The sequence below is a fragment of the Mobula birostris genome, chromosome 28 (genome assembly GCF_030028105.1).
Source record: "Mobula birostris isolate sMobBir1 chromosome 28, sMobBir1.hap1, whole genome shotgun sequence".
Lineage (NCBI taxonomy): Eukaryota > Metazoa > Chordata > Chondrichthyes > Myliobatiformes > Myliobatidae > Mobula > Mobula birostris.
Window position 1 is genome coordinate 30094636 of NC_092397.1, and position 14975 is coordinate 30109610.

Genomic DNA, 14975 nt, shown 5'->3' on the forward strand with positions numbered 1-14975 from the left:
ATAAAACTCTTTATTGTGATACACAAATGTAATATAGATTCACAGAATCATGCGACCCTAAAACAAGCCTTTCGGCCCACAATGTCCGTGTTGACAATCAACTACCAATCACACCAGAAAAGAACTCGCTTACTAGCTATTGTCTTCAGCGTCTTGATGATTCAGGTGGTCGCCCAGACAATTCTCTAATGCCTCACCAGTCACTCAGGCATGGGTTCCAGTTTCCAAAAACATCCGCATAACGTTCTCCATGTGATGCTCTCTAAGTTTACACACGTCCGGACAGTTTTCTACTATCCTGATAGGCCCGGGTTAATTTGATATGACCTCCGTCACCTCCAGAGCTCTCCATGGAAACAATCGTCAATCCATCGGCCGAATGGACGCCCATGGGCCCAGCACGCTGCCGCTGCGCCTCTCTGCTGTTGTCTGAACGTGGTGACGCGCTGCTCCGTTGTGGACGTTGCTCATTCTTCTCTTCATTTTCATTTGTCAATTCTTTGCTGACGTCACATCGTTTCATAGAAACACAGAAAACCCACAGCACAATACAGGCCCTTCGGCCCACAAAGCTGTGCCGAACATGTCGTTATCTTAATAATTACCTACGGTTACCCATTGCCCACTATTTTTCTAAGCTCCAATAGAGGGTTTCCTTTATAAGTGTTTCCTTTATTAACTGTTCTTTGTTGATTTATTTCGCTCCTTTCTCTCTGCTTTTCATCTCGTATTTGCTATAACCCTGCCCCCTCCTGATATTATCTCTGTGCTGTCTGTCCTCCGACGCATTCGGAGACCTCGTTCCCGACATATCAGCAATGAATGTGTTTCACATTATTTACTGAACCTAGTTTCAGTGGCCCTGCTGTCACACATTCTGTTCATAAAACCATAAGAGCATAAGACAAAGGAGCAGAAGTCCGCCATTCGGCCCATCGGGTCTGCTCCGCCATTTTATCATGAGCTGATCCATTCGCCCATTTAGTCCCACTCCCCTGCTTTCTCACCACAACCTTTGATGCCCTGGCTACTCAGATACCTATCAATCTCTGCCTTAAATACGCCCAATGACTTGGCCTCCACTGCTGCCCGTGGCAACAAGTTCCATGGATTCACCACCCTCTGACATAAAAAAAACTTCGCATTTCTGTTCTGAATGGGCGCCCTTCAATCCTTATGTCATGCCCTCTAGTACTAGACTCCCCCATCATGGGAAACAACTTTGCCGCATCCACTCTGTCCATACTTTTCAACATTCGAAGTGTTTCTATGAGGTCTCCCCTCATTCTTCTAAACTCCAAGGAATACAGTCCAAGAGCGGATAAACGCTGCTCATATGTTAACCCTCTCATTCCCGGAATCATTCTTCCACCGTGTCTCTTCCGCGTTCTTTCTCTTTCTTTCCGGGCAGTTCTTCGGCATAAATATCAATGGACAGCGGCTGAGCTGCAGCTGAATTAACCCGAAGTAGACTCTTTCCTCCTGTGGCTTCTATCGCCGTCTAAGGAAGGTAGACTCAAACAAACCCGCTCTCCTGCCTGCCTCAGGAAAGATATCTTTAACGACCGAGGGGATGGGGCAGAGGGTCATAAGGTTTGTCCGGTCAGGAGAGCCTAATGAATGTTGGCCGATACTCTCTGGAATAATCCTATTCCTTTGCATTATCACAGAGCCACAAGATCGGGAGTCGGGTCCAATTCTGAAGAAGTACGGCTCAATAGGAAAGCAGTCCAGTCCATGTTGGCGGCAGATGCTCGGATCTTTCCTGTAATGCCGTAGGCTCTAATATTGTTTAGCAACTTTATCTGCGGCCCTTGACAAATACCTTTTAAAATCCAAGTAAACAACATCCACTGATGCTCCTTTGTCCATCTTGCCTGTTATTACCCGAATTAATTCCAGCAGATTAATCAGGCAAGATTTCTCCTGAAAGAAACCATGTTGGCCGGCCTATTTTAACAGGTGTCTCCACGTACCCAGAAACCTCATGGACTCCAGCATTTTCCCAACCAGAACAGCCCTGATAACCGGCCTGTAGTGTTCTGTATTTTGCTTCCCTTCTGTCGAGAAGAACAAAATCAGATTAACAATTTTCTATTTCTCTGAACCATTTCAGAAGCCCGTGATTCCTGAAAGATCACTATTAACTCTTCCATGATCTCGTAATCTCCTTTCAGAAACCCGCGGTGCAGTCCATCTGGTCAGGTGACCTTGCGGTCTTTCAGCTTCCAGACACCTTCTCCTTAATAATAGCAACTACACTCACTTACATCCCTTACCCCTCTCGAATTCCTGGCATACTGCTTGTATCCTCAACATAACAGACGGACGCATAATACCTAATAATTTCGTCCGCCATTTATTTGTCCTCTATTACTACCTCCTATTTCCAGCTTCCGATGCCCGCTCTAACAGTTCTGTTAACTTTCTATATATAGAAACATTGAAACACAGAAAGCCTGCAGCACAATACAGGTCATTCGGCCCATAATGCTGTGCCGAACATGGACTGACTTTTGAAATTACCTCGGGTGACCCATAGCCCTCTATTTTCTAAGCACCATGTACCTATCCGAGAGTCCATCAAAATACCCTAATGCATCAGGCTCCACCACCGTCGCCGGCAGCCAATTCCACGCACTTACCACACTCTGCGTAAAGAAAACTTACTCCTGACTTCTCATCTGTACCTACTTCCAAACACCTTAAAACGGTGTGAGCCATTTCAACCCTGGGAAAAAACCTCTGACTATCCACACGATCAATGCCTCTTATCATCTTATACACCTCTATCAGGTCACCTCTCATTCCCCGTCGCTCCAAGGAGAAAAGGTCGAGTTCACTCAATCTTTAAGTTATAAGTGTGAGGTGGTTCATTTTGATAGGTTAAATATGATGGAAGAATATAGTATTAATGGTAAGACTCTTGGCAGTGTGGAGGATCAGAAGGATCTTGGGGTCTGACTCCATCGGACCCTCAAAGCATGTCTTGGGGATCATGTCTTATGAGAATAGGTTTAATGAACTCGGTCTTTTTACCTTGGAGCGACGGAGGATGAGAGGTGACCTGATAGAAGTGGATAAGGTGATGAGAGACATTGATAATGTGGATAGTCAGAGGTATTTTCCTAGGGCTGAAATGGTTGCCACAAGAGGACACAGGTTTAAGGTGCTGGGGTGTAGGTACAGAGGAGATGAAGCGATAAGGTTTTTACTCAGAGATTGGTGAGTGCGTGCAATGGGCTGCCGCCAAAGGTGGTGGAGGCGGATACGACAGGGTCTTTTAAGAGACTTTTGGATAGGTACATGAAGCTTAGAAAAATAGTGGGCTATAGGTAAGCCTAGTCATTTCTAAGGTAGGGACATGTTCGGCACAGCTTTGTGGACCGAACGGCCTGTATTGTGCTGTAGGTTTTCTATGTTTCTATGCTTTTATTCTCATAAAGCACGCTCGGCAATCCAGGCAACATCCCTGTAAATCTCCTCTGCACCCTTTCTATACTTTCCACATCCTTCCTGTAGTGAGGTGACCAGAACTGAGCACAGTACTCCAAGTGGGGTCTGATCAGGGTCCTATATAGCTGTAACATTACCTGTCGGCTCCTGAACTCAATCCCACGGTTGATGAAGTTAAATACAATCGTATGTCTTCTTAACCACACAGTCAACCTGCAAATGATTATATCACGCTGTGTTTTGTGCAGTTTTCTACACCACCCGTGAAATGCAGACTGATAAACACAGAACAATAAATACGACGTTGAGGAAACATAAACAACAGAAGTGCGAACAACTCTGTACACTTGAACCCAGGCGCTGATGGGATACGGTCATAAGACCGTAAGAGAAGGCAGCAGAGTCAGTCTGTCCCACTCCATCTTGGCTGAATTATTATCCTCATCGACTCCATTCTCACGCCTTCTCTCCACAGTCTTTGACTTCCTTACTGAGCAAGTAACTACCACCCTCCGCGTTAAGCATACCAAGTGACTCGGGCTCCATCGCCGTCGACAGCAAAGAATTCCACAGACTCACCGTCCTCCGGCTCAAGACAATTTCCTTTGACCTTTGTCAGATTTGAGATGCTCATAAAATCTGTTATATCAGCAATATCACAGACAAAGTGCTGGAAGAACTCAGCGGACTGTCTGGGTATTGCCTTGTATTTGCAGCATCTGCACATTTTCTCGTGTTTGTACATCAAGAACGTCGTTATTTGACGGTTTCTATCCCGACCTTGTTTTCTCTGTTGTATTTTTCTTCGTATCTGTGTTTCCAGACTGTTTCTGTGTGCGACCAGGAGGGAGTTGCAGAACTGAAGGACAGCACTGAGGGACACGAGATATGGGTCGTTCAGGGGCGCTGGTCTCCATTTGTAGCGCAATAATGATCAAACAATAAACAATGAAATCTGTAAAAAGTAGCTCTTCCGTGACAAATGTAGAGTTTAAAATTAAATCTACCGGCCTCATTGCCACCAAAGACTCTGCTGAAGTAATGCCCGAGAATTGTGATGTATTGGTCTTCAATCGTCCAATGTTTACATCAGAGACAATGGTGTTTAATTAAAGTGTTTGTTCACGTGCTCGTCACTAAGACAATTAGTGAAGTGTTTGACCGTATCGCTGGAGATTGATGCTCTGTTTGAATCGAGGCCGTTTTTAATGCATCAGCTCAGAGTGTCTAACAGAGATGTCAGGGTGTCAGCTGCCGTTGGTGGAAGTTCAAGTTTAATTCCAATGTTGTGATTGTGATATGTGAAAAGCCGTCTCACAACATCGATTGTTAGTCTTAAAAACGCAACAACAAGAATTCTGCAGATGCTGGAAATTCAAGCAACACAGATCAAAGTTGCTGGTGAACGCAGCAGGCCAGGCAGCATCTCTAGGAAGAGGTACAGTCGACGTTTCAGGCCGAGACCCTTCGTCAGGACTAACTGAAGGAAGAGTGGTAAGAGATTTGAAAGTGGGAGGGGGAGGGGGAGATTCTCACTCCATCCTCCCGCCACCCCACTAGGAATAGGGTTTCCCTGGTCCTCACCTACCACCCCACCAGCCTCCGGGTCCAACATATTATTCTCCGTAACTTCCGCCACCTCCAACGGGATTCCACCACTAGGCACATCTTTCCCTTCCCACCTCTTTCTGCTTTCCGTAGGGATCGCTCCCTACGCGACTCCCTTGTCCATTCGTCCCCACCATCCCTCCCCACTGATCTCCCTCCTGGAACTTATCCTTGTAAGCGGAACAAGTGCTAAACATGCCCTTACACTTCCTCCCTTAACACCATTCAGGGCCCCAAACAGTCCTTCCGGGTGAGGAGACACTTCACCTGTGAGTCGGCTGGGGTGATATACTGCGTCCGGTGCTCCCGATGTGGCCTTCTATATATTGGCGAGACCCAACACAGACTGGGAGACCGCTTTGCTGAACACCTACGCTCTGTCCGCCAGAGAAAGCAGGATCTCCCAGTGACTACATATTTTAATTCCACGTCCCATTCCCATTCTGATATGTCTATCCACGGCCTCCGCTACTGTAAAGATGAAGCCACACTCAGGTTGGAGGAACAACACCTTATATTCCGTCTGGGTAGCCTCCAACCTGATGGCATGAACATCGACTTCTCTAACTTTCGCTAATGCCCCACCTCCCCCTTGTACCCCATCTGTTATTTATTTTTACACACACATTCTTTCTCTCACTCTTCCTTTTCTCCCTCTGTCCCTCTGACTATACCCCTTGCCCATCCTCTGGTTCCCCTCCCCCCCCCCCGTCTTTCTCCCCGGACATCCTGTCCCATGATCCTCTCGTATCCCTTTTGCCTATCACCTGTCCAGCTCTTGGCTCCATCCCTCCCCCTCCTGTCTTCTCCTATCATTTTGGATCTCCCCCTCCCCCTCCCACTTTCAAATCTCTTACCACTCTTCGTCAGTTAGTCCTGACGAAGGGTCTGGGACTGAAACGTCGACTGTACCTCTTCCTAGAGATGCTGCCTGGCCTGCTGCGTTCACCAGCAACTTTGATGTGTGTTGATCGATTGTTAGTCACCATCTTCCAACCCCGGAATAGACCATTCATAGTCTCCTTTTCCAGTTTGTCTCTGTGGCGCAATCGGTCAGCGCGTTCGGCTGTTAACCGAAAGGTTGGTGGTCCGAGCCCACCCAGGGACGGAGGTAACCCGGCAGTTTTTGCGGCGCGTTTTATTGCCAGCTGGGTCACGCTGTGCTGTCCGGAGACCCTGCGACTGCCGCATTAACTTCAGCGGGAATTAAAATATTTTCTGAAAGCTTCTCTTTCACACTATTCCTAGAGATCAAATCATTACACAGCGTATTGAGAAAGAACAATGTTAAGCAATAACAGAATGCAGAATGAAATGTAACTGCGACAGAGACAGCACAGTGCGGGTAAACAATCAGGTGCCGCATCATAACGGGTAGATTGTGAGGTCAAGGCTCCATCTTATCGTCTCGGGCACCATCCTATAGACATAACGGCGGAGTTGAAGCTATCCACGAGCCTGTACTACGTGTTGTCTTGTACCTTCAGCCGGATAGAAGAAGGGAAAAGAGAGAGGACAGTACCCGGGGCGCATGGTATATTTTTGTCAGGAGTGTGTAAGTTACATATTCCTTCACCATTCTCTTTGACCATAAGTGTATATTTCCTCGAGCGACATCCTTGGAATTAACGGACTTGCCGGGTCTAATGTCGTGGTTTTGATTTAATTTTGGATCATTCAGTTGGAGTTTAATTGTTTTCATCCCATATAGGTCCCCGATCATTTTATTTTCACTATGGATGTCCAATCCCTATGCACGTCCAGCAAAGCACCCACCCCCGCACCAGGAAGGTCTCAAATCTCTCCGCTTCCATCGGGAAACCAGACCCAACCAGCTCTCCTCCACCACCATTCACCTCCGTCTGGCGGAACTTGTCCTCCCACTTCCTTTCAACACAAGGTGAGCCATGGACACCGGCATGGGTCCCAGCTGTGCCTGCCTGTGTGTCGGCTACGTGGAACAGTCTGTGTTCCAAGCCTACACTGGTGTCGCTCCCTAACTTTCCCTACACTATGTAAATGACGGCATTGCTACCTCTTTCTGCACCCATGTGGAACTCGTCCACTTCATCAGCTTTGCCTGCAACTTCCACCCTGCCCAAAAGTTTACTTGTCCCATATCCGACAGTTCCCTCCGTTTTCTCCATCTCTCTGTCTCTATCTCTGAAGACAGCGTGTCTACTGATGTCTATTATAACCACACAAACTCTCTCAGCTACCTGGACTATACCGCTTCGCACCCCATTACATGTAAAAATGCCCGCCCCTTCTCTCAATTCCTCCGTCTCCGCTGCATCTGCCTTCAGGATAAGTCCTTTCATTCAACAGCAAAGGAGATATCGTCTTTTTTCAAAGAAAGGGGCTTCCGTTCCTCCACCATGAAAGCTGCTCTCAACAGAATCTCTTCCATTTTGCTCACGTCTGCCCCCACCGCATCCTCGCTCCCTCTCCCAGGGAGAGGGTTTGTCTTGTACTCACCTACCTCACCCACCCCAGCCTCCGCCTCCAGCACACAATTCTCTGTAATTCCCGCCATCTCCGGCGGGATCCCACCACCAAACACATCTTTCTCTCCCCCCTCTACGTTCTGCTCTCTGCAGGGATCCCATGTGAATCCCATGTGTGTCCGTCCCTCCCACTGATCTCTCTCCTGGCACTTATCCTTGCAAGTGAAACAAGTGTTACACCTGTCCCTACACATCCTCCCTCAGTACCATTCAGGGCCCCAAGCAATCCTTCCAGGTAAGGCGACACTTCAGCTGTGAGTCTTTTAGGGTCATCTACTGTATCCAGTGCTCCCGGTGTAGCCTCATGTATATCGGTGAGACCCGATACGGATTAGGAGACCACATCGCCGAGCACCTACACTCCCTCCACCAGAACAAGAGCGATCTCCCAGTGGCCACCCATTTTAATTCCACTTCCCATTCCAATTCCGACATGGCAGCCCATAGCCTCCTGTATTGTCGCGATGAAGCCACGCTCAGGGTGGAAGACCAAAACATTATATTCCATCTGGGTAGCTTCCAACCTGATGGCATGAACATCGATTTCTCAAACTTCCGGTAATGCACCCTCCTTCACGAAGCCCCATTCTCTTTTCCCTCTCTGACCTTATCTGTTACCTGCCCATCACCTCCCTCTGGTGTTCCTCCCCCTTTTCTTTCTTCCATGGCCTCCTCTCCTTCCCTGTTCTCCAGCCCAGTGTCTCTTTCACCAACCAAAGTTTCAGGTCTTTAATTTACCAGCCACCTCCCCATCCCCACCGGTTTCAAATATCACCTCGTGTTTCTTCCTCCCCTCACCATCTAACTCTGACTCCTCATCGGTTTTTGCTCCAGTCCGGATGAAGGGACTCGGCCCGAAACGTCGACTGTATTTTTTCCCACAGATGCTGCCTGGCCTGTTGAGTTCCTCCAACATTTTCTGTGTTGCTTGGATTTCCATCATCTGTAGACTTTCTGTTTGTGCCTCTATCGATGTCGCTCTACACTAACATATTCATATGCCTATCTAAACACATTGTATATCTTCCGTCTCTGAACCTGACAGCCCGTTCCAAGCACCCACCCCACTTTGTCTGAAACCGTGACCCGCACATCTTTAAACGCTCTCCTACCTTAAATTCATTCCCGCTGGAATTTCAAATCCCTACCCTGGGAAACCAATTCTGACTATCTGCTCAGTCTATGTCTCTCATAGAGTCAGGAAGCGAGCAAGCAGCATCACTGTAGACCCACCACACCCTGGACATCACCTGTTCCAACTCCTTCCTTCTGGTAGGCGCTTTAGATCACTGTATGCCAGGACCCGTAGGTACAGGAACAGTTTCTTTCCGTCTGCCATCAGTCTTATGAACACTTGAATTTTAGTCTATTATAAACGAAGTCCACCTGTACATACTCTGGTACACAGTACCTCATTGTATATAGTTCACGGTTATTTACACTATTGTTTTGTTTGCTTTTTGATTCTGTACAGCGAGAGCTCAGGGAAACCGGCATCAAATTCCCTGTATGTGTCACATACTTGGCGATAATAAAGGATTCTGATTCTGATAATTCGGTCAAGTTTCCTCTCAGGCTCTGCTATTCCAATGAAGGCAAACAAGCTCAAACACTTTAATCAGGCAACACTTTACAAATCCTGCCGATCCTTCCTGTGAAGTGTCCATTCTTGTAGAATCTGGAATAGAGTCAGAACAGGATTTAACGAGAAACTCTCGAAGGATGTTAATTCCAACTCTGATTCATGACCAGTGAATGATAATTAATGAATCAATTTACACTCACAGCGTGAATTAGCGTGATGGCCCTTGGAGTTCTGCGTAGATCGTGTCTATGTCAAAGGTTTATATGTTATGTAGTCTAAAACTGTACAATCTGCGATGGCCGGGAATCGAACCCGGGTCAACTGCTTGGAAGGCAGCTATGCTCACCACTATACCACCATCGCTCAATGACGTGGCAAAGCATCCGAGTAGTGAGGCGTCTCCCATAGTTCCATGTGATTCGACAAGTCCCCGAGCTGCTTTCTGTCGGATCATTCCTCACTCTGCTGCAAGTTTTATTCCGGTAAATTAATGTCGCCATCCCCAACAGACCGGAGTTATACAACCCACATAATAAATTACTGCTGAACGCAGCAGGTCAGGCAGCATGTATAGGAAGAGGTACAGTCGACCTTTCGGGCTGAGCCCGTTTGTCAGGACTAACTGAAAGAAGAGATAGTAAGAGGTTTGAAAGTGGCAGGGGGAGGGGGAGACCCAAAATTATAGGAGAAGACAGGAGGGGGAGGGATGAAGCCAAGAGCTGGACAGTTGACTGGCAAAATGGATATGAGAGGATCATGGGGCCACCCATCCGTTATTTATTATTATTATTATTATTATTATATATATCTTTCTCTCTTTTTCTCCTTCTGTCCCTCTCACTATACTCCTTGCCTATCCTCTGGGAATCCCCCTCCCTCTTTCTTTCTCCCAAGGCCTCCCGTCCCATGATCCTCTGACGGTGGTGTGGAGAATGCTGAAGAAAATGAATGGTGTCAGAGGTTATAACTAGATTCCAGTATTAGTGAAGAACGGACATTTGATGCAAAGGACAACGAATAGGCAAAGTGTTTGAGAAACACGTTTGCAAACACACATAGTCTAGACAATATAGGGGATGAGTGTTTTAAGAGAAGAGAGAGCCTCTTGGTGGACAGTGGGGAGATTTGTGAGAAACAAGAGGCATTTGAGATTGCCATGGATGATGACTTTACGTTGGCTGAATGGAAATTTGCCACCAGTAAGGCATGTACTATAGACCAGGACAGGATATGGGAAACTATCATATACTGTACTCCAGTATCTGCCTGAGGCAGTCTAAAAGAAGTTGCTTGAGTTTTATAAGAAGATCTGGAAGCAAAGAATGTTCCCAGGAGACTGGAAAAGGTCTGTGGTGAAGCCTGTTGTAAAACCTGGGTGGGATCCGATGCTGTCCAGTTTCTACAGGCCTGTTGTCTCACTTCCTCGTTGTGTAAAATAATGGTGAAAATGATTGTAATTAGGCTGATGATTGTTTTGGATAAGAGAGAATTACTTCGTCACTACCGATGTGGGTTTCGCAAAGGGAGATCTATGACGCCCTTGTACTACTGGGAATGATATCTGGAAATCCTTTTACACTGAAAGAATCGGTAGTTGCAGTGCTTTTGGACATTGAAATCATTTTATGACATGCGATGGAGGGAGAGGATTTTTATTACACTCATTAAGCTTGGTGTTGGTGTTGGTTTTGCAAATGGGTATCATTTTTTAGGGGGATCATTTTCAGTGAGGGTGGGTCATCAGAGTTTGCAGAAGATAATGTGCCTCCCTCCCCAGTATAATGTTATCAGTTTAATATTGTTCAATCTGATAGTTAATTCTACTTTTTAATGGTCTTGGGCCTGAGTTCAGTTTGGTTTTCTATGCTGATGATGGGGCTCTGTGGAAAAGGGGTTGTAATAGTTCCTATGTGGGAAGGTCTTGGACAAACAGCATTATCAACAATGGGAGAATGGTGTTTGGACTATTCTAAATCAGTATATGTGTTTTATTTTTACTCATAAGCATAGGATCTTGGCTTAAGATGCCAAAGATGTACTCTTTTACATTAATGCTGCCCGACCTGCTGAGTTCCTCCAGAATTGTGCGTGTGTTGCTGAGCGAATGGTATCGATTCTGGAGTGAGGGCAATGGAGGTTGTTGCTGGAGAGGACGAGGCAGACTCAATTAGCAACTTAATCAGAATCAGATTTAATATTACCAGCATACGTCGTGACATTTGTTAACTTTACAGCAGCAGTACAATGACATCCATGATAAATAAATATAGAGAAAAAACTGAGTTACATTAAGTATTCAATATTTAAGTTAAAATATGTAGTTAAACAAGAATTAAAACATAAATTAAAAGCAAAAAGTAGTTAGGTAGTGCTCTTGGGTTCAATGCCCATTGAGAATTCAGAATTTGGGTGTCAGAGGGGAAGAAACTGTTCCTGAATCACCGAGTGTGTGCCTTCAGCATTCTCTCCCTCCTTCCCGATGGTAACAGTGTGAAAAGGGCACGTCCTGGGTGGTGGCGATCCTCAATGATGATCGGTGCCTTCCTGAGGCACCGCTCCTTGAAGATGTTGTGTACTACCGAGCCTGGACCCATGGTAGAGTTGACCAGTTTTACAAGTTTTTGCTATTTATTTTGATCTCGTTCAGAAGCCCTCCCCCCTCACCCCCATACCAGATGGAGATGCAGCCAGTCAGAATGATCTCCACTCTACGTTTCTGGAAGTTTATTTAGTGTATTTGACAAACCAAATCTCCTCCAACTCCGAATGAAATATAGCCGCTGTCTTGCCTTCTTCATAACTGCATCATATGTTGCATCCGGGTTAGATCCTCAGAGATGCTGACACCCAGGAACTTGCAATTGTCCACTCTCTCCACTTCTGATTCCTTGATGAGGATTGGTTTGTGTTCCTTCATCTCACCTTTCCTGAAGTCCACAAGCAGCGTTTTGATCTTGCTGACGTTGAGTGCAAGATTGTTGCTGCAGCAACACTCCACTAACTGGTAGTTCACCCTAATTAATGATTTATTGTCACCATCTGAAATTCTGCAAACAGTGGTTGTATCATCAGCAAATTTATAAATGCTGTTAGAGCGCTGCCTAGTCACACAGTTCTGGGTGTAGAGACAGTGGAGCAGTGAGATAACGACACAGCCCTGTGGAGTGTCAGTGTTAATTGTCAGTGAGGTGGAAATGTTATTCCAATCCGCACAGATTGTGTATTCCGGTTAGGAAGTCATGGATCCAGTTGCAGAGGCCTAGGTCCTGTAGCTTGAATGTGGAGTGAGAATTAATTCCTGCGCTGGGATTGGGCCACGGCGAGTGTGGTGGAGTGGGAAGAAGTTGCTGCTGACTATAATTGCTGCTTCCTCTCCCCTGACCATGGGAAGACAGTTTCCCATTAGCCCATTTCCCAATGTCTGTTGTTGCTGGACAGTGAGTATTCTGAGTGGTGAATCCCATGGGAAATGAATGTTGTGTCCATCCCTCTGTTCCACTTCCGGATCCATACCGGGAAGTGGTGGGGTTTGTCCGTCTCTTCCTTGGTTTGGAGCCTTCTCCATCTGCTGCTCAGAAGAAGCTGAGAGCTGCAGCTTGTGAGTGGCCTCACACACTGGCACTGGCTGCACCAGTCGCTTCACACCGTGTCTGTCTTTTACCTCTTTCACTTTCCTTCTCCTACCTGCAGGAAAGACTTCAATGTACGCCAATGTTCCCTCTTGCCAAGGCTCAATGAACAGAACAGTGGCTCCATCTCTCACACACAAGGTGTGTTACTGAGCACAGAGATACTGACAGCTCATTCGTTCCACAGTCTCAGACAGCAGAGACATTCAGTCCCACACTGAGCCCAGGACCCAGACACACATTTCCAGTACAACAGTTACAGTGAAACACAGCTGGTCAATATTTCCCTGGTCCCTGGGAAAATATTGAACATTTTCAACAACTTCCTTGAATGCATTCCATGCGATTTTCTCTGGTCCCAATAGAAGTTCTTTGAATTGCCTGTTATTGCTGGCCTGCTTGATTTGTGGACCAACACAAATGCCTCCCTTAATCTTGGCATCAAATAATCTGACTTGGATTATGAATTGAAATATAAAAATATAGGCAATTTCAGAGAGATGGTGTGTGATAGGGACATTGCATAGTGATTTTCAATATCAGCAGTCCAAATCCATAAGATATACGTACCCAAAAGTAATCAGGAAGCAAAATATTTGTTGTCCAGTGTAGTTGGCCATGTGGGTGAGAGTGCGGGGGAAAGCTGAGGACTACAGGAAGGTATCAGTGGACTGGACAGATAGGCAGGTGGAATTTAATCTGTGAGGTGAGGTGATGCAGATGGGGAGCCCAAACAAGGCCAGGAGACAGACGGTACATTGTGGAATCTGGAGAAGAATAGAGGGTCAGAGGGAGAGCATGTGGAATGATTCCTCAGGTTAGAAGGACGGAGCATTCGATGGGTTTAAAAGGCGGATGAGAGGCTTGCTTTTGTTGGCTGAAGGTACAGAATGGCAGGGGAGGGAGCTCTGTTGGAATTGTATAGACACAAGTGGGGTCACGGCTGGAGCTCTGTGTACAGTCCTGGTCAGCACACCACAGGCTCACACCCACATCCAAATGAGGAGCAGGAGTCCCCACTCAGCAACTCCCACCTGCTCTGTCATTTAATAAGGTCACGGCTGTCCTGTTTCAACATTAAACTCCATGTTCCTGTCTGCCCACAGGAACATTTCACCCCCTCCTTATAAACTATCCCCCTCTCTTTCCCTTAAAAGCATACAAGGATATGATCCAAAAAACCTGTCAGTTAATCAATTCCAATGTCTGAGGGTGCATTAAGATTCAGAAAAGAATCCTCTGATCTTTTGCTCAAGTCATGAAATATTGGTCCCTGGTTCTAGTTGCCAATGGGTGGAGCACTGGCTTATCGGCAGAAAACAGAGAGTGGGAATAAAGGGATCGTTTTCTGGCTGGCTGCCGGTTACCAGTGGAGTTCACAGGGGTCAATGTTGGGACCGCTGCTTTTTATGAGGTATGTCAATTATTTGGACTGTGGGATTAATGTATTTGTGCCAACATTTGCTGATGCTACAGAGATAGGTGGAGAAGCATGTAGTGTTGAGGAAACAGAGAGCCTACAGAGAGACTTAGATAGTTTAGGGGAATGGACAAAGAAGCGGCAAATGAAATACAATGTTGCAAAGTGTATAGTCATGCGCTTTGGTAAAATAAATAAATGAGCAGACTATTATTTAGATGGGGAGATTATTCAAAATGCAGAGATGCAAAGAGACTTGCGATGCATTGTGCAGGATACCCAAAAGGTTAACCTCCAGGTTCAGTCAGTGGTGAAGAAGGCAAATGCAATTTTTGCACTCATTTCTAGATGTATAGAATATTAGAGCAGGGGTGTGATGTTGATGCTCTATAAGGCACTCGTTAGTCCACACTTGGAGTCTTGTGCGCAGTTCTGGGCTCCTTATTTTAGAAAGAATATACTGACATTGGAGAGGGTTCAGAAAATATTCACGAGAATGATTCCAGGAATGAAAGGTTTACCATATGAGGAACATCTGGCAGCTCTTGGGCTGTATTCCTTGGAGTTCAGGAGAATGAATGGGGATCTCATAGAAACATTCTGAATGTTAAAAGGCCTGAACAGATTAGATATGGAAAACTTATTTCCCATGGTAGGTGGGGTCCAGGACAAGAGGCATGACTTCAGGATTGTCCATTAAGACCGGAGATGCGGAGAAATTACTTTAGTCAGAGGGTGGTAAAGCTGCGGAATCTGGTGCCACGAGCAGC

General features: G+C 46.2%; 1 long non-coding RNA gene and 1 other non-coding gene across 2 annotated transcripts in view; one reads left to right on the forward strand and one right to left on the reverse strand.

Moving 5' to 3' along the window:
• Positions 1-14124, forward strand: part of LOC140189110 (uncharacterized) — a 592538-nt gene extending 578414 nt beyond the window's left edge. Inside the window, exon 3 of the long non-coding RNA XR_011883453.1 lies at positions 14069-14124. This is a non-coding gene — a long non-coding RNA (uncharacterized lncRNA). The remainder of the gene's footprint in view (positions 1-14068) is intronic.
• Positions 9448-9519, reverse strand: trnag-ucc (transfer RNA glycine (anticodon UCC)). Its single transcript has one exon. It is a non-coding gene; the product is annotated as a tRNA-Gly (tRNA).
• Positions 14125-14975: the final 851 nt, after the last annotated feature.